We start from the raw sequence: 20767 nt of genomic DNA, 5'->3' as shown, positions 1-20767 counted from the left end.
AGTGCGCTTAAAAAAGTGACAAGTGCCACAAAAAAAGTGCACTAGGATGCTGGTCTTCTTGAAACCCTCTCCAAAAGGAGAAGGATCCCCCAAACCATTCCCCGTCCCTCCGAGCCAGAAGGCCACAGCGAGGAACAGGGACAAATAGCCACCTCCAGCCGGAGCCAGAGGCGACCCAATCTTACCCCCAATACCTGCCCGAGTTCTCACCCGAGCAAGGCACTGGGAGCCAAAGACTGTGCTCCCCTCCCGGAAGAGGGGAGCCAACAACGCTCTCCTCCCGAAAGAGGAGAGCCAGGGGGGTTCAGGGGGGAGCGGAACCTGATGGCCACACACTCCCCCACTAGACTTGCCAAGAGAGGAACCCGTAAGGGAACCGCATCCCGACAAAATCCTAGTAAGGACGTGGACACACGTGAAAAAGTGGACACACAGTGACAAAAAAAAAAAATTAAATAAATAGTGAAGGTTTCACAGTATAATACTGCCCGGACCTTCGACCGGGAATTGAAAAATTCCCCATCCTAAGGCCAGAAGGCCCGGAATAAGGGTGTGTGTGAAGAAAGAAATATTGAAGTGCTAGTGCAAATGTGCCATAAACTCAAGTGGGGTTCCCAATCCCAGTGAGTTAAGGCACCCCAGGGTCACCACTCCTGGGGCACTTCACACTTCGGGCTTTCGATCTTCCCCGGCCCAATGGCGTCGATCCTGGGGGGCCATGCTTTCCACCAGATGACTATATTAGCCACCTGGCGTACTAACAAGCGCCTAAACCCCAGTGTGCATAATGTATCAATCTACTAGGGCGGCCAACATCCAAAACCGCCTTTTCGAAAGATACTACACTTGATCTTAGCCAAAAGGCCGAGAAGCGATAACCAGAATTGGTTTCAAACTACGGAGCCACCCAAGGATCCTGAAAAGTCCATTTGTGGAGATGAGCTCCTGGACTCCCGTTAAGAAGACATGTTGTCAACCTCTAGATCCCTTACATGCCTGCACTTTTCGGCTTGCTGCTGCTGCAATCCACGCGTTTTAGATCTGCATAACTCCACCTCTTTAAACACAGCACCTTCACCCCCTGCTGTTCCCACCCGCCTCAACACCGTTGGAAGGGAGGAGAACCAATTAAGGCGGGGGGTGGGGTGGAACGAGCAGCTGTCTACCCTTAGCAGGAGGGCTCCTGATTACATACCTCTCCTGCTGCTGCTGCTGCTGGCTGTCCAGCAGCAGACTGAAGGTGGCTGCTGCTGTGCACAGGTATATAAAGGCTCAGAGCCTATTATGACACGCGCAGCCAGCGTTCCATTGCCACATTCCATCTACTGCAGGCAGGATACCTGGCTGGCTGAATGTCGCTGAGAAGCTCACAGAGACCGCCATAAGCAACAGTTTAACAGAATGCCACAGACTAATCAACCAAACTTTTTGGGTTGGGTTCTCTTTTATAGTCTGCAGGCATTAAATGAAAGAAGTCAGTGTTCCAGCAGAGGGAGACAACGTTTCAGAAAAGGCATTGTAGCAAACCAAAAAAGAAATTTTAAGCGCAGCAGAGTAACCAGCGCACATACCTGTTAGCTCAGGTGAGTTTAAAAGGCTGCTGTTGATAACAAGGGCATTTGCTAAATAGATGGTGTGTGTGCAACAATATACTGAAAGGTCAATTATATTGTGCAGCTTATCTCACCACCTGTAGTTATTTAGGTGAAAGCTCCAAAATGCTTGCCTAATATGTCTGTTTATCCAAAAGGAAGTAAAAAGGGAGAGCTAGAAAGATAGCATTGCATCACATTACATGGCAATGCAATGCACAGTTGCTGAAGTTGAACCAAAATGAGCTTGTAATCTGGCTTCTGCAACTTTGAACATGAAAAATCCAATGAGGAGAAGAAAAGCAAAGCCAAAGAGTCCATCCCAAAATCCGACAAACAAGCAAAATGAACAAAAAACATTGAATTCAATTCTTTCTGATTTTAGAAACTGCATTAAAGAAGGGGTGCACCGGTCCTGGAGATACTGCAATACCAGGTCAATGCGTGGAGTGGACAGAGCAAGCTCTTTTTCCATCTCCCTGTTCTAAAAATCCATTTAATATATGGTCCCCAGATAGGGGACGTATCAGATATTAAACTGATAAGAACAGATTTTTTTTTTTTCTTTTTACACTCAGATTACAAAGTCTTACATCTTTAAAAGCAAAAACCAAGACTCAAATCCATCATCGTGTTTTTTTTTTTTTTTTTTATATATATATATATATATATACATATATATTTCCTTCTTTCCTTTTTCTTAACTTTCTTTTTAACTTTTTTTTTTTTTTTTTTTTTCCTGTAATTAATATTTGTATTTTTCCAGAAAAAGATTTTCAATGACAACAAAGGCTACACAGTAAGTATATTCCATTCATTTTGCTTCCACAATACATCTGCTTTTCTTATGCCCAAAACCATTTTGTCCTTCCAAAAATACATAAATAAATAACTTAGACACAACTTAATACACTGTTCAACAGACACTTCATTATGTTTAAAAATCAAAATGTTTCTCACCTTCCAAATTGCCATCTTTACACATGTTATAATCACCCACACCACCTTAAAATCTTCTTCCTTTACACCCATCCCATAGAACACCCTGTTAAAATCTAAAAAATTAACATTACTCACAGCTTTAATCAGATTGCACATTTTCCTCCAGACTTTTTGTGCAAACTCGCAATTCCAGAATACGTGCATAGGAGTCTCACTACCTCCACATCTCTGTCTTGGACATTTTTCAAAACGAACAAGACCACGTCTATGCTGAAATTCTCGTGTCGGTAAGCAATCCTTTATTATACACCATAACAAATCTTTATGTTCATTTGATAAGAACACATAGTTTACATTCAGCCAAATCCTGTCCACTATCTTTGGCATAAAGTGCTCCACTGGACTAGTGTTTAACCTTCCTTCCAAGACTTGTAATATCTTTTTATGACACCTCAGTACCTTAAGATCAAAACCTTTTAGATCATAATCTCTCAAAATCTTTTCCAGCACAACATAGTTACTTGGGGGTAAAAATCTATAAGGTCTATTCAATCTCATGTCCACCCACTTATATTTTCTTATATAGAAACCCAAATTATAAATAGAAAAGGCTTTAAGCTTCGATTCTGACCCTAATAAAATATTTATGCAGTTTGCCATATACTTTGCATATAAAAAGGCTTTGATATCAGGATAACCTTTACCACCTTTCTTTTTTGGCTTATACAATTCTTCGCGCTTAACCCTTTCCATTTTTGATCTCCATAAAAAATTAAAACATACTTTAATAATTTTTTTCATCGCATTGACAGGTGGAATAAAAATGGTTGCAACATATAAAATCATTGGGAGTAAAACCTGCTTGATAATTAAAATCTTCCCTTCCAACGTTAGCTCTCTCAGATTCCAAAAAGACACCTTTTTCCTAACCCTCTCCAACAGTGATTCCCAATTTTTTACATTTCCACACTCTTCCGAAAAATAGATGCCTAAAATCTTTGCTTCAAAGACTCTCAATAATTTACAATCGGATTCTAAGATAAAACCGCCCATCGTTAAAACACCAGATTTCTCCAAATTGATCTTAAAACCTGATGCCGCCCCAAACCATTCAACCGTTCTTAAAACCCTATTCATACTTCTTAAATCTTTTACAAAAACAGTCACATCATCCATAAAAGCCACCACTTTAACCTGCTCTCCCCAACTCCCAGGAATAAAAAAACCATTAATCACTTTGTCTTTCCTAAAAGCAGTTAAAAGAGGCTCAATCGCACAGATAAAAAGAATAGGGGATAAGGGGCATCCCTGTTTCACCCCACAATTAATCTTTACACTTCCAGATAAAAACCCATTTACAGATACTTTACTAAAACATGCTTGATACAAGGATTTAATACGTTTACTAAAATCATCCGGGCAACCCATTCTCCTTAAAACATCGAATAAAAAATCATGGGCGACTCTATCATAAGCCTTTTCAAAATCCAGAGTAATTAACGCCATCTTCTGTCTTCTATCGGAAACATCCCATATTATGTCTCTAATTAAAATCAACGAGTCACTGATCTTCCGCGTTGGAACTGCACACGTTTGGTCTATATCTATCACCGAACTCACCACTTTCTTTAATCTATTTGCCAACAGCTTCGCATAAACTTTATAATCTGTATTTAAAAGAGTAATCGGTCTCCAGTTTTTTAGCAATTCTCTATCACCTCTTTTGTATAATAAAACAATTACCCCCTCCAACCATGACTCCGGGACACGACATAAAGACTCAACTTTTAAAAACATTTCATAAAATTCATTCCCCACAATATCCCATAATATTTTATAAAACTCAATGGGTAACCCATCCGACCCTGGTGTCTTACCGTTTTGCAATGTATTAACTGTATTAAAAACTTCTTCTTTTGAAATACCCTCTGATAATAATAATTTATTTTCCTTAGTAAAACATTTATCCAACCCTCCTAAAAAATGCTCCTTCAAAGACCTATCTGTATTTTTTGCTGAAAACAGGTTATCATAAAATTCTTTCACTTTCATCTTTTTCCCCTCCAAACTCCTTTCCCCCTCTAAAACCCCCATAAAGGCCTTTTTCTCACAGATTTTTTTAAAAAAGAATTTAGTACATTTCTTGTCTTCCTCCAACACCTTCACACGAGAATTAAAGATAATTTCTTTTCCTTTTTCTCTCAGACATTTTTGAATTTTTTCCTTCGTCACCATAATTTCCTCCTCCACATTAACTCCATTATTCCTAAACTGATACAGACACTGTAGATTTGCATTAAGGTTATTGTATGACTGTCGCTTATCCGCAGCTTTCCTCTTGCCTACTTCCATAAAGAATAATTTAACTTCCTTTTTCATGTAGTCCCACCATTTAAAAGTAGAGTCAAAACATTTCTTTTCTAATTTCAGTTTCTCAAAGAAAAATGTAAAATCCTCCCTTACCTCCTTATGCTGTAACAATGATACATTCAGTTTCCAATGAGATGGCCTTTTTCCCTCATCCGCCTCTACCATCAGTGTACATTCAATTATTCTATGATCAGAAAAAGGTGCTTTATGCGTTTTAAAATTAGAACAAGTAAAATCCTTGGATATAAACAAATAATCTATTCTCGAGGAACAACCTCTTCCTTCCCAAGTAATTTCATACTCCTTCTTCTGCCCGTCCAACCACCAAGCATCTTTTAGGTTAAAAGAAGATAAAATACCCTTGAGACAAGAAACCGAACCATCTTTTACATTATTTAGTTGACAATTAAAATCTCCCCCTAAAATTACTGGAACTACACCTGGGATAAAAAGCTGCAAAATTTCAAACAAATGTAACCTTAAAACTTTTTCTGTATTGGCATAAATATTAAAACATCTATATTTCTTCCCATTCCTTTCTACATCCACTCTTAGAATCCTACCAGGGTATATTTCTTCGTAGTTGGTAATCTCCCATTCCCTGGAACATATAAAACCAACCCCATCACTTCTGAATTCATTCCTGCCTGAAAAACATAAATTACCCTTCCATATACCCCGTAAAAAATCATAATTTAACTTCTTTGACAAATTACATTCTTGAAGAAATACAAAATCAAAATTTTCATTATTAAAATAGTCATAAATCACAGTTCTTTTATATAAGTCATTGAAACCCTGAACATTCAGGGAAGCCGCCCTGATCATCTTTTAGTGACTGGCACCGGGCTATCTCCCCCGCCCTCATCGGATTGCAAAGCACTTTCATCGATACTCAGCCCTTCCGACTCTGATGTACTGGAAATGTCAAAATCCTTTTCACAAGCAAATACTTTTACTACACATGGCCCTACACCACGCTCTTTATCATCTACACTTCTTTTCAAAATTTTTGATGAATCCATCCTTTCCTGACCACAGGGTATACTCTGAGATAAAAACTCCCTAGGGGAAGGCCCTATTACAGGCAGGCTTTGACTTTTCTCTACCACCACCTTTCCCCCTGCGCCTCCCTTTTTTACTTCACCCCCTTGTTCTTTTATATTACTCTCTTTGCTTGGTGGAGGGACTTTCTGCATTAATTGTCCCACACCCACCAGCACAGACTTCAATTCTTTAATCCTCCGTTCTTCATTCTTCTTTTCTTCTTTCTTCTTTTCTTCTTTCTTCTGCTCTTCCTTCTCCCGACCTTCTTTCTTCTGCTCTTCTCTGTTCTTATCTTCTTCTAACTCCTTCTCCTTCTTCCTTTCTTCCATCTTTCTTTTCTCATCCTCCTCCGACCTCCTCCCTCTCTCTTCTTTCTTTCTCTTCTCTTCTTCCGGTGTTTTCTTCTTCTTTACTTTTCTCACCTCCTCCATTTCCTGCTCATCAGTTCTCTTTTCACTTGCTTCCTCACCATCCTCGGCTTCATTCTGCCGATGTTCTGATGAAGTATCCATCTCCTCCTCGCCTCCTTTCTTCTTATTTGGACATGCATCCTCCTGATGAGCTGAACCGGGACACCTACAACACTTTTTGCACACAATATCCAAATGTCCATATTTACGGCACCCATAACAATAATTAGGCATACCCGAAAAAAACAGATATCCACGGCTACGATTAACATAGACATTTGGTGGTGGTCTAAGTACCCCACCTTCTTCTTCTGGGTCCTTCTTGAAGGCTACCAGAAAAACCCTTTTTCCGTTCCACACTCCGAACCTAGTTTCCCCACGTTTTCTTGGGATAACTTTCTCACAATATGCACTTAGATAGTTTATTACTTCACTATCAGTAACAAATGGACTGAACAAATGTATTGTTAGCAGTTTCATGGAGAACTGAAAGGAGGGAATCACTCTCACTCCAACAAAAAGCTCGTTCTCCCTATTAACTTCATAGAGAGTATAGGCTCTTTCACACTGAGAGTTTCCCATTAAAGTTAAATCATATATCCCTCTCGAAAAAAAGGATTGAAAACAAAAAAGTTCCTCCTTTTCAATCTTCAGAAATTTACAAATCTCTCTGAAGATAAACTCGGAATCCTTTTCCTGCCGATAACCAGGAGCCACCAACAAACGGAGTGTATCCTTCAAAGGATAATCCTCTGAAAAATAGTCATTGGAATTGTTCTCCCGATTTTCCCTCCTACCTCCAAATGGCCTCTTCGATTCCATATTCGTTTCCTCCTTCTTTTTCCACAGATGATCAGGAAAAAAAACGACACAGCAGATCGCAGCTCCACCCGGATTTCAATCCTCTTCGTCCTACCGACCTCCACACCACGAAAAAGAACCGTCCTCCAGGAAGAAAAGGCAAATCTAGACTTTGCTCCACACCCAATAGCAGCAGCTGGACCAAGATCCAGAAGGCCGAGTGCAAAGATCCACCTAGATCACCTTGGCCAAATGACGCAACCCACTACAGATCGCAGCCAAAAGGCCGAGAAGCGATAACCAGAATTGGTTTCAAACTACGGAGCCACCCAAGGATCCTGAAAAGTCCATTTGTGGAGATGAGCTCCTGGACTCCCGTTAAGAAGACATGTTGTCAACCTCTAGATCCCTTACATGCCTGCACTTTTCGGCTTGCTGCTGCTGCAATCCACGCGTTTTAGATCTGCATAACTCCACCTCTTTAAACACAGCACCTTCACCCCCTGCTGTTCCCACCCGCCTCAACACCGTTGGAAGGGAGGAGAACCAATTAAGGCGGGGGGTGGGGTGGAACGAGCAGCTGTCTACCCTTAGCAGGAGGGCTCCTGATTACATACCTCTCCTGCTGCTGCTGCTGCTGGCTGTCCAGCAGCAGACTGAAGGTGGCTGCTGCTGTGCACAGGTATATAAAGGCTCAGAGCCTATTATGACACGCGCAGCCAGCGTTCCATTGCCACATTCCATCTACTGCAGGCAGGATACCTGGCTGGCTGAATGTCGCTGAGAAGCTCACAGAGACCGCCATAAGCAACAGTTTAACAGAATGCCACAGACTAATCAACCAAACTTTTTGGGTTGGGTTCTCTTTTATAGTCTGCAGGCATTAAATGAAAGAAGTCAGTGTTCCAGCAGAGGGAGACAACGTTTCAGAAAAGGCATTGTAGCAAACCAAAAAAGAAATTTTAAGCGCAGCAGAGTAACCAGCGCACATACCTGTTAGCTCAGGTGAGTTTAAAAGGCTGCTGTTGATAACAAGGGCATTTGCTAAATAGATGGTGTGTGTGCAACAATATACTGAAAGGTCAATTATATTGTGCAGCTTATCTCACCACCTGTAGTTATTTAGGTGAAAGCTCCAAAATGCTTGCCTAATATGTCTGTTTATCCAAAAGGAAGTAAAAAGGGAGAGCTAGAAAGATAGCATTGCATCACATTACATGGCAATGCAATGCACAGTTGCTGAAGTTGAACCAAAATGAGCTTGTAATCTGGCTTCTGCAACTTTGAACATGAAAAATCCAATGAGGAGAAGAAAAGCAAAGCCAAAGAGTCCATCCCAAAATCCGACAAACAAGCAAAATGAACAAAAAACATTGAATTCAATTCTTTCTGATTTTAGAAACTGCATTAAAGAAGGGGTGCACCGGTCCTGGAGATACTGCAATACCAGGTCAATGCGTGGAGTGGACAGAGCAAGCTCTTTTTCCATCTCCCTGTTCTAAAAATCCATTTAATATATGGTCCCCAGATAGGGGACGTATCAGATATTAAACTGATAAGAACAGATACTACACTTGATCTTAGCCAAAAGGCCGAGAAGCGATAAGCAGAATTGGTTTCAAACTACGGAGCCACCCAAGGATCCTGAAAAGTCCATTTGTGGAGATGAGCTCCTGGACTCCCGTTAAGAAGACATGTTGTCAACCTCTAGATCCCTTACATGCCTGCACTTTTCGGCTTGCTGCTGCTGCAATCCACGCGTTTTAGATCTGCATAACTCCACCTCTTTAAACACAGCACCTTCACCCCCTGCTGTTCCCACCCGCCTCAACACCGTTGGAAGGGAGGAGAAAAAAATTAAGGCGGGGGGTGGGGTGGAACGAGCAGCTGTCTACCCTTAGCAGGAGGGCTCCTGATTACATACCTCTCCTGCTGCTGCTGCTGCTGGCTGTCCAGCAGCAGACTGAAGGTGGCTGCTGCTGTGCACAGGTATATAAAGGCTCAGAGCCTATTATGACACACGCAGCCAGCGTTCCATTGCCACATTCCATCTACTGCAGGCAGGATACCTGGCTGGCTGAATGTAGCTGAGAAGCTCACAGAGACCGCCATAAGCAACAGTTTAACAGAATGCCACAGACTAATCAACCAAACTTTTTGGGTTGGGTTCTCTTTTATAGTCTGCAGGCATTAAATGAAAGAAGTCAGTGTTCCAGCAGAGGGAGACAACGTTTCAGAAAAGGCATTGTAGCAAACCAAAAAAGAAATTTTAAGCGCAGCAGAGTAACCAGCGCACATACCTGTTAGCTCAGGTGAGTTTAAAAGGCTGCTGTTGATAACAAGGGCATTTGCTAAATAGATGGTGTGTGTGCAACAATATACTGAAAGGTCAATTATATTGTGCAGCTTATCTCACCACCTGTAGTTATTTAGGTGAAAGCTCCAAAATGCTTGCCTAATATGTCTGTTTATCCAAAAGGAAGTAAAAAGGGAGAGCTAGAAAGATAGCATTGCATCACATTACATGGCAATGCAATGCACAGTTGCTGAAGTTGAACCAAAATGAGCTTGTAATCTGGCTTCTGCAACTTTGAACATGAAAAATCCAATGAGGAGAAGAAAAGCAAAGCCAAAGAGTCCATCCCAAAATCCGACAAACAAGCAAAATGAACAAAAAACATTGAATTCAATTCTTTCTGATTTTAGAAACTGCATTAAAGAAGGGGTGCACCGGTCCTGGAGATACTGCAATACCAGGTCAATGCGTGGAGTGGACAGAGCAAGCTCTTTTTCCATCTCCCTGTTCTAAAAATCCATTTAATATATGGTCCCCAGATAGGGGACGTATCAGATATTAAACTGATAAGAACAGATACTACACTTGATCTTAGCCAAAAGGCCGAGAAGCGATAACCAGAATTGGTTTCAAACTACGGAGCCACCCAAGGATCCTGAAAAGTCCATTTGTGGAGATGAGCTCCTGGACTCCCGTTAAGAAGACATGTTGTCAACCTCTAGATCCCTTACATGCCTGCACTTTTCGGCTTGCTGCTGCTGCAATCCACGCGTTTTAGATCTGCATAACTCCACCTCTTTAAACACAGCACCTTCACCCCCTGCTGTTCCCACCCGCCTCAACACCGTTGGAAGGGAGGAGAACCAATTAAGGCGGGGGGTGGGGTGGAACGAGCAGCTGTCTACCCTTAGCAGGAGGGCTCCTGATTACATACCTCTCCTGCTGCTGCTGCTGCTGGCTGTCCAGCAGCAGACTGAAGGTGGCTGCTGCTGTGCACAGGTATATAAAGGCTCAGAGCCTATTATGACACGCGCAGCCAGCGTTCCATTGCCACATTCCATCTACTGCAGGCAGGATACCTGGCTGGCTGAATGTCGCTGAGAAGCTCACAGAGACCGCCATAAGCAACAGTTTAACAGAATGCCACAGACTAATCAACCAAACTTTTTGGGTTGGGTTCTCTTTTATAGTCTGCAGGCATTAAATGAAAGAAGTCAGTGTTCCAGCAGAGGGAGACAACGTTTCAGAAAAGGCATTGTAGCAAACCAAAAAAGAAATTTTAAGCGCAGCAGAGTAACCAGCGCACATACCTGTTAGCTCAGGTGAGTTTAAAAGGCTGCTGTTGATAACAAGGGCATTTGCTAAATAGATGGTGTGTGTGCAACAATATACTGAAAGGTCAATTATATTGTGCAGCTTATCTCACCACCTGTAGTTATTTAGGTGAAAGCTCCAAAATGCTTGCCTAATATGTCTGTTTATCCAAAAGGAAGTAAAAAGGGAGAGCTAGAAAGATAGCATTGCATCACATTACATGGCAATGCAATGCACAGTTGCTGAAGTTGAACCAAAATGAGCTTGTAATCTGGCTTCTGCAACTTTGAACATGAAAAATCCAATGAGGAGAAGAAAAGCAAAGCCAAAGAGTCCATCCCAAAATCCGACAAACAAGCAAAATGAACAAAAAACATTGAATTCAATTCTTTCTGATTTTAGAAACTGCATTAAAGAAGGGGTGCACCGGTCCTGGAGATACTGCAATACCAGGTCAATGCGTGGAGTGGACAGAGCAAGCTCTTTTTCCATCTCCCTGTTCTAAAAATCCATTTAATATATGGTCCCCAGATAGGGGACGTATCAGATATTAAACTGATAAGAACAGATACTACACTTGATCTTAGCCAAAAGGCCGAGAAGCGATAACCAGAATTGGTTTCAAACTACGGAGCCACCCAAGGATCCTGAAAAGTCCATTTGTGGAGATGAGCTCCTGGACTCCCGTTAAGAAGACATGTTGTCAACCTCTAGATCCCTTACATGCCTGCACTTTTCGGCTTGCTGCTGCTGCAATCCACGCGTTTTAGATCTGCATAACTCCACCTCTTTAAACACAGCACCTTCACCCCCTGCTGTTCCCACCCGCCTCAACACCGTTGGAAGGGAGGAGAACCAATTAAGGCGGGGGGTGGGGTGGAACGAGCAGCTGTCTACCCTTAGCAGGAGGGCTCCTGATTACATACCTCTCCTGCTGCTGCTGCTGCTGGCTGTCCAGCAGCAGACTGAAGGTGGCTGCTGCTGTGCACAGGTATATAAAGGCTCAGAGCCTATTATGACACGCGCAGCCAGCGTTCCATTGCCACATTCCATCTACTGCAGGCAGGATACCTGGCTGGCTGAATGTCACTGAGAAGCTCACAGAGACCGCCATAAGCAACAGTTTAACAGAATGCCACAGACTAATCAACCAAACTTTTTGGGTTGGGTTCTCTTTTATAGTCTGCAGGCATTAAATGAAAGAAGTCAGTGTTCCAGCAGAGGGAGACAACGTTTCAGAAAAGGCATTGTAGCAAACCAAAAAAGAAATTTTAAGCGCAGCAGAGTAACCAGCGCACATACCTGTTAGCTCAGGTGAGTTTAAAAGGCTGCTGTTGATAACAAGGGCATTTGCTAAATAGATGGTGTGTGTGCAACAATATACTGAAAGGTCAATTATATTGTGCAGCTTATCTCACCACCTGTAGTTATTTAGGTGAAAGCTCCAAAATGCTTGCCTAATATGTCTGTTTATCCAAAAGGAAGTAAAAAGGGAGAGCTAGAAAGATAGCATTGCATCACATTACATGGCAATGCAATGCACAGTTGCTGAAGTTGAACCAAAATGAGCTTGTAATCTGGCTTCTGCAACTTTGAACATGAAAAATCCAATGAGGAGAAGAAAAGCAAAGCCAAAGAGTCCATCCCAAAATCCGACAAACAAGCAAAATGAACAAAAAACATTGAATTCAATTCTTTCTGATTTTAGAAACTGCATTAAAGAAGGGGTGCACCGGTCCTGGAGATACTGCAATACCAGGTCAATGCGTGGAGTGGACAGAGCAAGCTCTTTTTCCATCTCCCTGTTCTAAAAATCCATTTAATATATGGTCCCCAGATAGGGGACGTATCAGATATTAAACTGATAAGAACAGATTTTTTGATTGAAGCTGCATCCAAGGCACTGAAAAATGTGACCGAAGTCACACCAAAACAGCGCACGAGGCGAGGATTCATGTGGACCCTTCCCGGAGGAGAGGGTCCCCAATAAACCATCCCCATCCCTCCGAGCCAGAAGGCCACAGCGAGGGTCAGGGATCTCCGATGCTCTCCCTAGCCGAAGCCGGAGAAGAGCCGTTTTCGTGCTCCCAGCTTCCATCTAGGCTGCCACCCTAGTGGAGCTGGAGCCTGTGTTGGTTTCTCAGCCCAAAGCTGACCGGACCTCCGACCGGGTTTATAAAAATTCCCCTTCCTAGCCCGGAGGCCAGGAATAGGGGGGGTTGCTCAGAAAGTATGATTGGCAAAGGTGCGGCGTGCTACGAAGCCAAGTCTTTCTGGGGTTCCCAGTCCCAGTAAGCTTGGACTCCCACCAGGGCGCCTACTCCTGGGGCACATTGCTCCAAAGCCCTCACACTTACCCAGCCTAGTGACTTCGATCCTGGAGGGCCATGTTTTCCATCAGATAACTCTATGAGCCACCTGGCGTACTAACAAGTGCACCAAACCAGTGTGTAATATGCATCAATTTACTAGGGCAGCCCAAGGACAAAACTGCCTTTTCAAAAGATACTACACTTGATCTTAGCCAAAAGGCCGAGAAGCGATAACCAGAATTGGTTTCAAACTACGGAGCCACCCAAGGATCCTGAAAAGTCCATTTGTGGAGATGAGCTCCTGGACTCCCGTTAAGAAGACATGTTGTCAACCTCTAGATCCCTTACATGCCTGCACTTTTCGGCTTGCTGCTGCTGCAATCCACGCGTTTTAGATCTGCATAACTCCACCTCTTTAAACACAGCACCTTCACCCCCTCCTGTTCCCACCCGCCTCAACACCGTTGGAAGGGAGGAAAACCAATTAAGGCGGGGGGTGGGGTGGAACGAGCAGCTGTCTACCCTTAGCAGGAGGGCTCCTGATTACATACCTCTCCTGCTGCTGCTGCTGGCTGTCCAGCAGCAGACTGAAGGTGGCTGCTGCTGTGCACAGGTATATAAAGGCTCAGAGCCTATTATGACACGCGCAGCCAGCGTTCCATTGCCACATTCCATCTACTGCAGGCAGGATACCTGGCTGGCTGAATGTCACTGAGAAGCTCACAGAGACCGCCATAAGCAACAGTTTAACAGAATGCCACAGACTAATCAACCAAACTTTTTGGGTTGGGTTCTCTTTTATAGTCTGCAGGCATTAAATGAAAGAAGTCAGTGTTCCAGCAGAGGGAGACAACGTTTCAGAAAAGGCATTGTAGCAAACCAAAAAAGAAATTTTAAGCGCAGCAGAGTAACCAGCACACATACCTGTTAGCTCAGGTGAGTTTAAAAGGCTGCTGTTGATAACAAGGGCATTTGCTAAATAGATGGTGTGTGTGCAACAATATACTGAAAGGTCAATTATATTGTGCAGCTTATCTCACCACCTGTAGTTATTTATGTGAAAGCTCCAAAATGCTTGCCTAATATGTCTGTTTATCCAAAAGGAAGTAAAAAGGGAGAGCTAGAAAGATAGCATTGCATCACATTACATGGCAATGCAATGCACAGTTGCTGAAGTTGAACCAAAATGAGCTTGTAATCTGGCTTCTGCAACTTTGAACATGAAAAATCCAATGAGGAGAAGAAAAGCAAAGCCAAAGAGTCCATCCCAAAATCCGACAAACAAGCAAAATGAACAAAAAACATTGAATTCAATTCTTTCTGATTTTAGAAACTGCATTAAAGAAGGGGTGCACCGGTCCTGGAGATACTGCAATACCAGGTCAATGCGTGGAGTGGACAGAGCAAGCTCTTTTTCCATCTCCCTGTTCTAAAAATCCATTTAATATATGGTCCCCAGATAGGGGACGTATCAGATATTAAACTGATAAGAACAGATACTACACTTGATCTTAGCCAAAAGGCCGAGAAGCGATAACCAGAATTGGTTTCAAACTACGGAGCCACCCAAGGATCCTGAAAAGTCCATTTGTGGAGATGAGCTCCTGGACTCCCGTTAAGAAGACATGTTGTCAACCTCTAGATCCCTTACATGCCTGCACTTTTCGGCTTGCTGCTGCTGCAATCCACGCGTTTTAGATCTGCATAACTCCACCTCTTTAAACACAGCACCTTCACCCCCTGCTGTTCCCACCCGCCTCAACACCGTTGGAAGGGAGGAGAACCAATTAAGGCGGGGGGTGGGGTGGAACGAGCAGCTGTCTACCCTTAGCAGGAGGGCTCCTGATTACATACCTCTCCTGCTGCTGCTGCTGCTGGCTGTCCAGCAGCAGACTGAAGGTGGCTGCTGCTGTGCACAGGTATATAAAGGCTCAGAGCCTATTATGACACGCGCAGCCAGCGTTCCATTGCCACATTCCATCTACTGCAGGCAGGATACCTGGCTGGCTGAATGTCGCTGAGAAGCTCACAGAGACCGCCATAAGCAACAGTTTAACAGAATGCCACAGACTAATCAACCAAACTTTTTGGGTTGGGTTCTCTTTTATAGTCTGCAGGCATTAAATGAAAGAAGTCAGTGTTCCAGCAGAGGGAGACAACGTTTCAGAAAAGGCATTGTAGCAAACCAAAAAAGAAATTTTAAGCGCAGCAGAGTAACCAGCGCACATACCTGTTAGCTCAGGTGAGTTTAAAAGGCTGCTGTTGATAACAAGGGCATTTGCTAAATAGATGGTGTGTGTGCAACAATATACTGAAAGGTCAATTATATTGTGCAGCTTATCTCACCACCTGTAGTTATTTAGGTGAAAGCTCCAAAATGCTTGCCTAATATGTCTGTTTATCCAAAAGGAAGTAAAAAGGGAGAGCTAGAAAGATAGCATTGCATCACATTACATGGCAATGCAATGCACAGTTGCTGAAGTTGAACCAAAATGAGCTTGTAATCTGGCTTCTGCAACTTTGAACATGAAAAATCCAATGAGGAGAAGAAAAGCAAAGCCAAAGAGTCCATCCCAAAATCCGACAAACAAGCAAAATGAACAAAAAACATTGAATTCAATTCTTTCTGATTTTAGAAACTGCATTAAAGAAGGGGTGCACCGGTCCTGGAGATACTGCAATACCAGGTCAATGCGTGGAGTGGACAGAGCAAGCTCTTTTTCCATCTCCCTGTTCTAAAAATCCATTTAATATATGGTCCCCAGATAGGGGACGTATCAGATATTAAACTGATAAGAACAGATTTTTTTTTTTTTAATTGAATGCGTCAGAAGACGCGACATAAATTAAATTCCATATGCATGGACAACAAAAATGTCGCCTACGCCTTCATCATCCGAATTCAACTTTTTTTTTTTTTATAACAAAATTTAATAATAATACTTAATAAATTTAACAAACATAAAACAATCTTACATCAGCAAAAAAACCTTCCTACAAGACATTAACAATTAACTCAAAGCTTTTTTCCTTCCACGTCTTTTCCTACTCCAAGACCTGTCCCACATATCCCAGTCACTATCCAAAAAACCTTCCAACAAAATCTTTTCACCTTCAGCACTATCACATGTTACTTTCTCTTCTTTCTTGTCCTCCGACTTACGTCTCTTTTCTTTATCATTTTCCTTTAGTTCTCTCCTTACAAATATCTGCTTTACTTGTATCTCCTCTTCTCCCACAGCACAATCTTCAATCTTTACTCCTTCTAACAATGAGTCTTTACTTCTCACCAAATCTTGCTTCTTTCTCACAATTTCTTCTTTCTCTTTAACTACTTGCAACTCTCTCTGCTCCTCTTTACATTCTTCAAAACTCTTCTTGTCTTTTTCCATATAACAGAAACCAGTCCTGCCATTTATCACAATTTTTCCCATAACCAACTCTTCTTCTCTCTTCATCCATACTACAAATCGTCTTTTTCCGTTCCATACTCCAACTTTGTTCAAATAGTCCTTCTGGAACTTTACCAACACACATTTCTTCTTTAAATACTCCAGCACTTCCTCCATTATCACAAAAGGATCGTCCATACTTACTACCACATTTCTTGGTTTTCCCAAAAAAGTGGCTTCACTCCAACCTTCCCTCCATTCCAACACTTCAAGAAATGAAGACATTTCTCCTCCAAGCGTAAAGTCACATCATACATCTTCTTGTACCTTAGCTCTTGCATGCACAAGATATCGTTCTTTTCTACTGCTCCATATTCCTCCAGCAAATCCAGAACTTCTTCTTCCTCCAACAAACAGTCCATCTTCGCAGAAAAGCGTAAGCAATTCCACTTCATTACGTCCTCCATCTTCAAGTCCTTCCACAATGTTGTCCCCACAGCTATGTGTGGGAACAGTTGCCCCCTACCGAAGTAGTGACAAGGGTGATCGCCTCTCGTTGCCTGGGGACTAATCCGACTTGCCAATAGCAGCAAGGGGGTGAAGCTCCCTCCGTTAAGAGAGAGCGATCCCCCAAGGCCAACAAGCCGGGTACCCCAGGCACCTCCTAGCCGAGACCAAGGCAACAACCGTTAGATCACTGCACTTGATCTTAGCCAAAAGGCCGAGAAGCGATAACCAGAATTGGTTTCAAACTACGGAGCCACCCAAGGATCCTGAAAAGTCCATTTGTGGAGATGAGCTCCTGGACTCCCGTTAAGAAGACATGTTGTCAACCTCTAGATCCCTTACATGCCTGCACTTTTCGGCTTGCTGCTGCTGCAATCCACGCGTTTTAGATCTGCATAACTCCACCTCTTTAAACACAGCACCTTCACCCCCTGCTGTTCCCACCCGCCTCAACACCGTTGGAAGGGAGGAGAACCAATTAAGGCGGGGGGTGGGGTGGAACGAGCAGCTGTCTACCCTTAGCAGGAGGGCTCCTGATTACATACCTCTCCTGCTGCTGCTGGCTGTCCAGCAGCAGACTGAAGGTGGCTGCTGCTGTGCACAGGTATATAAAGGCTCAGAGCCTATTATGACACGCGCAGCCAGCGTTCCATTGCCACATTCCATCTACTGCAGGCAGGATACCTGGCTGGCTGAATGTCGCTGAGAAGCTCACAGAGACCGCCATAAGCAACAGTTTAACAGAATGCCACAGACTAATCAACCAAACTTTTTGGGTTGGGTTCTCTTTTATAGTCTGCAGGCATTAAATGAAAGAAGTCAGTGTTCCAGCAGAGGGAGACAACGTTTCAGAAAAGGCATTGTAGCAAACCAAAAAAGAAATTTTAAGCGCAGCAGAGTAACCAGCGCACATACCTGTTAGCTCAGGTGAGTTTAAAAGGCTGCTGTTGATAACAAGGGCATTTGCTAAATAGATGGTGTGTGTGCAACAATATACTGAAAGGTCAATTATATTGTGCAGCTTATCTCACCACCTGTAGTTATTTAGGTGAAAGCTCCAAAATGCTTGCCTAATATGTCTGTTTATCCAAAAGGAAGTAAAAAGGGAGAGCTAGAAAGATAGCATTGCATCACATTACATGGCAATGCAATGCACAGTTGCTGAAGTTGAACCAAAATGAGCTTGTAATCTGGCTTCTGCAACTTTGAACATGAAAAATCCAATGAGGAGAAGAAAAGCAAAGCCAAAGAGTCCATCCCAAAATCCGACAAACAAGCAAAATGAACAAAAAACATTGAATTCAATTCTTTCTGATTTTAGAAACTGCATTAAAGAAGGGGTGCACCGGTCCTGGAGATACTGCAATACCAGGTCAATGCGTGGAGTGGACAGAGCAAGCTCTTTTTCCATCTCCCTGTTCTAAAAATCCATTTAATATATGGTCCCCAGATAGGGGACGTATCAGATATTAAACTGATAAGAACAGATTTTTTTTTTTTTTTTTTACAAAACCATTCAGGTTTAAAACAATAATGCAGAATAAAAGGTCGTCTCCTCATCTGAAAAAAACAACCATTCCACAATCATTTATCGTTTAAAACTCATCATGATGGTTTCTTTTATTATCCAGTTAAATTGAAAAAATGCAATATACACATCAGAAAAAAACAAAATTACAGACTAATTATATGTTTCCATTTCCGGAATTTCCATACTCCCTCTGCATCCATCCCACCTTTCATATCACACTTATAATAGAAATATAACTTCTCAAGGACCATTTTAACACAATCATCCACCTCAAAACGCTCATTTTTAAACACATACAAGTTCCGGCAATTCCACAAAACCTCCTTCACACAAGCCAAAAACAGCCACAAAATCCTATCCTTTTCACGGTTTAACATGCATAACCCAAACATGACAATTTCAAAATTCAAACGTTTCACCCCAGTCAATTCCATACATAACCCACCCAATTTAGACCAAACATCCTTCGCAAACCTACATGACCATAGAACATGATGGACCTCTTCATTACACCCACACCGCTCTCTCGGACACCTTTCAGACACCGCCAACCCTTTCCTTTTTTGTACACTCCTCACAGGTAAAATCCCATGCAAAGACATCCAAACTAAATCTTTCTGTTTGTTAGACATATCATGTTTGACCAGCTTACACCAGACATCCTCCGCTTCAACTGACCTTAACCCATTAATTTCACACATCCTATTATCCGCACACATCCTTTTCACCATCCTTTTATTCTTCAGAAAACTCACCATCTGAACTTTCTCAAGATGAAATTTTTTGATAAAACATTCCAATTGTAGGTACCAATAAGGGCATACATAAGCAGTAGGTTTACAGTTATCATAATTCATCCATTTTAACCGATGGAAGACGGAGCCTCCAAGGTATCTACACATACATGCAGCCTTGGATTGCTTTAATAAAAGTCCTGCAAAAAAACTAATACAATTCAGACCAATAAAAGTCTCGATGTTAGGGAATCCTAGGCCACCATTCCTTTTACACCTATGAAGAAATTCCCTCTTGGCCTTCTCTATATTACTGCCCCAAAGGAACACAAAAAGTAATCTATTAATCTTCTTCAAAACTCCAACAGATGGGGGAAAAATCAAAGCTACATAAATAAGCATAGGGAGAATGATACTTTTAATGATTAAAATTTTCCCAGTAAAGGACAGATCACGCAGACGCCATAATTCCAATTTCCTTGCAATTTTACCACCCAGATCCTCCCAACTCTTGTCCCCTTTTAAACTCTCATCCAGACACACCCCCAACACTTTAATCCCCCCTTCCACACATTCCATATCTGCATCACTCACTTTTTTACTACTAAAAAATCCCTTAACCTTACTTTTTTCCCAATTTATTTTGAAAGCAGAGGCCACACAAAAACATTGGACTAACCATTTAACCCTTGCGACATCACTCTCAGAATCACACAACACACACACATCATCCATATAACCAATCACTTTAATAGCCTTACCATCACAGCCAGGGATCAAAAACCCCTTTAAAACTGTATCCCTTCTAATAAGCTGGAGAAGAGGCTCCATCACACAAATAAACATGATTGGAGAAAGCGGGCATCCCTGCCTCACCCCTGACAATATTTCAAAAGACTCAGATAAAAAACCATTCACCTGCACCACACTTCTAGCACCCTCATACATTCCCATAATCAATCTAACCAAGCGCTCTGGAAAGCCCATCTTCAACAACACATTAAACAAAAACACGTGAGCCACACAATCAAAGGCCTTTTCAAAGTCAAGCGCACATACAATCACACCTTTCTTTCTACTCTTACAATCCTCTAGCACATCCCTCACCAGACAAATGTTCTCTTGTATCCTCCGTTCAGGCACTGCACACACTTGTTCCTCCTCAATCACAGATGCTATCACTTCTCTCATACGACAAGCCAAAATTTTCGCAAAAATCTTATAATCAGCATTAAGCAGCGTAATTGGTCTCCAGTTGGCTAGCCTCTTTCTATCACCTTTTTTAAACAATAACACAACCAAACCTCCCTTCATACACTCAGGCATACTCACTCCGGCAAACAAGGATTTCATGACTTCAAACAGATCCTGAGAAACAACGTCCCAATATTTTGCATAAAAATCACATGGGATTCCATCCTGCCCAGGGGATTTGTTCTTCGGAGACTTGGAGATCACACCCAACAATTCTTTCTCTGTTAAATCATCCATCAAAGCCTGACTTTCACTTTCTGTAACA

The 20767-nt window shown here is 42.4% G+C and overlaps 7 non-coding genes and 3 pseudogenes across 7 annotated transcripts; all 10 read right to left on the bottom strand.

Moving 5' to 3' along the window:
* Window positions 1-784: 784 nt before the first annotated feature.
* LOC141202732 (U2 spliceosomal RNA) lies at window positions 785-876 on the bottom strand (annotated as a pseudogene).
* Window positions 877-1991: 1115 nt separating this feature from the next.
* On the bottom strand, window positions 1992-2200 carry LOC141202551 (U2 spliceosomal RNA; annotated as a pseudogene).
* A 6375-nt stretch (window positions 2201-8575) lies between these two features.
* LOC141202045 (U2 spliceosomal RNA) lies at window positions 8576-8766 on the bottom strand. The gene has a single exon (XR_012273332.1). It is a non-coding gene; the product is annotated as a U2 spliceosomal RNA (small nuclear RNA).
* Window positions 8767-9882: 1116 nt separating this feature from the next.
* On the bottom strand, window positions 9883-10073 carry LOC141202044 (U2 spliceosomal RNA). The gene has a single exon (XR_012273331.1). It is a non-coding gene; the product is annotated as a U2 spliceosomal RNA (small nuclear RNA).
* Window positions 10074-11188: 1115 nt separating this feature from the next.
* Window positions 11189-11379, bottom strand: LOC141202043 (U2 spliceosomal RNA). The gene has a single exon (XR_012273330.1). It is a non-coding gene; the product is annotated as a U2 spliceosomal RNA (small nuclear RNA).
* A 1115-nt stretch (window positions 11380-12494) lies between these two features.
* Window positions 12495-12676, bottom strand: LOC141202486 (U2 spliceosomal RNA). The gene has a single exon (XR_012273758.1). It is a non-coding gene; the product is annotated as a U2 spliceosomal RNA (small nuclear RNA).
* A 524-nt stretch (window positions 12677-13200) lies between these two features.
* LOC141202692 (U2 spliceosomal RNA) lies at window positions 13201-13316 on the bottom strand (annotated as a pseudogene).
* A 1112-nt stretch (window positions 13317-14428) lies between these two features.
* On the bottom strand, window positions 14429-14619 carry LOC141202042 (U2 spliceosomal RNA). Its single transcript, XR_012273329.1, has one exon. It is a non-coding gene; the product is annotated as a U2 spliceosomal RNA (small nuclear RNA).
* Window positions 14620-15734: 1115 nt separating this feature from the next.
* LOC141202589 (U2 spliceosomal RNA) lies at window positions 15735-15931 on the bottom strand. The gene has a single exon (XR_012273830.1). It is a non-coding gene; the product is annotated as a U2 spliceosomal RNA (small nuclear RNA).
* Window positions 15932-18318: 2387 nt separating this feature from the next.
* LOC141202548 (U2 spliceosomal RNA) lies at window positions 18319-18518 on the bottom strand. Its single transcript, XR_012273805.1, has one exon. It is a non-coding gene; the product is annotated as a U2 spliceosomal RNA (small nuclear RNA).
* Between the last annotated feature and the right edge of the window lie 2249 nt (window positions 18519-20767).

The sequence above is a fragment of the Phyllobates terribilis genome, unplaced genomic scaffold (assembly GCF_046119375.1).
Source record: "Phyllobates terribilis strain yellow unplaced genomic scaffold, ASM4611937v1 Scaffold_123__1_contigs__length_5148117, whole genome shotgun sequence".
NCBI classification, from domain to species: Eukaryota; Metazoa; Chordata; class Amphibia; order Anura; family Dendrobatidae; genus Phyllobates; species Phyllobates terribilis.
The sequence above is the reverse complement of the archived record's forward strand: the minus strand, read 5'-3'. Positions and strand labels throughout refer to the sequence as shown.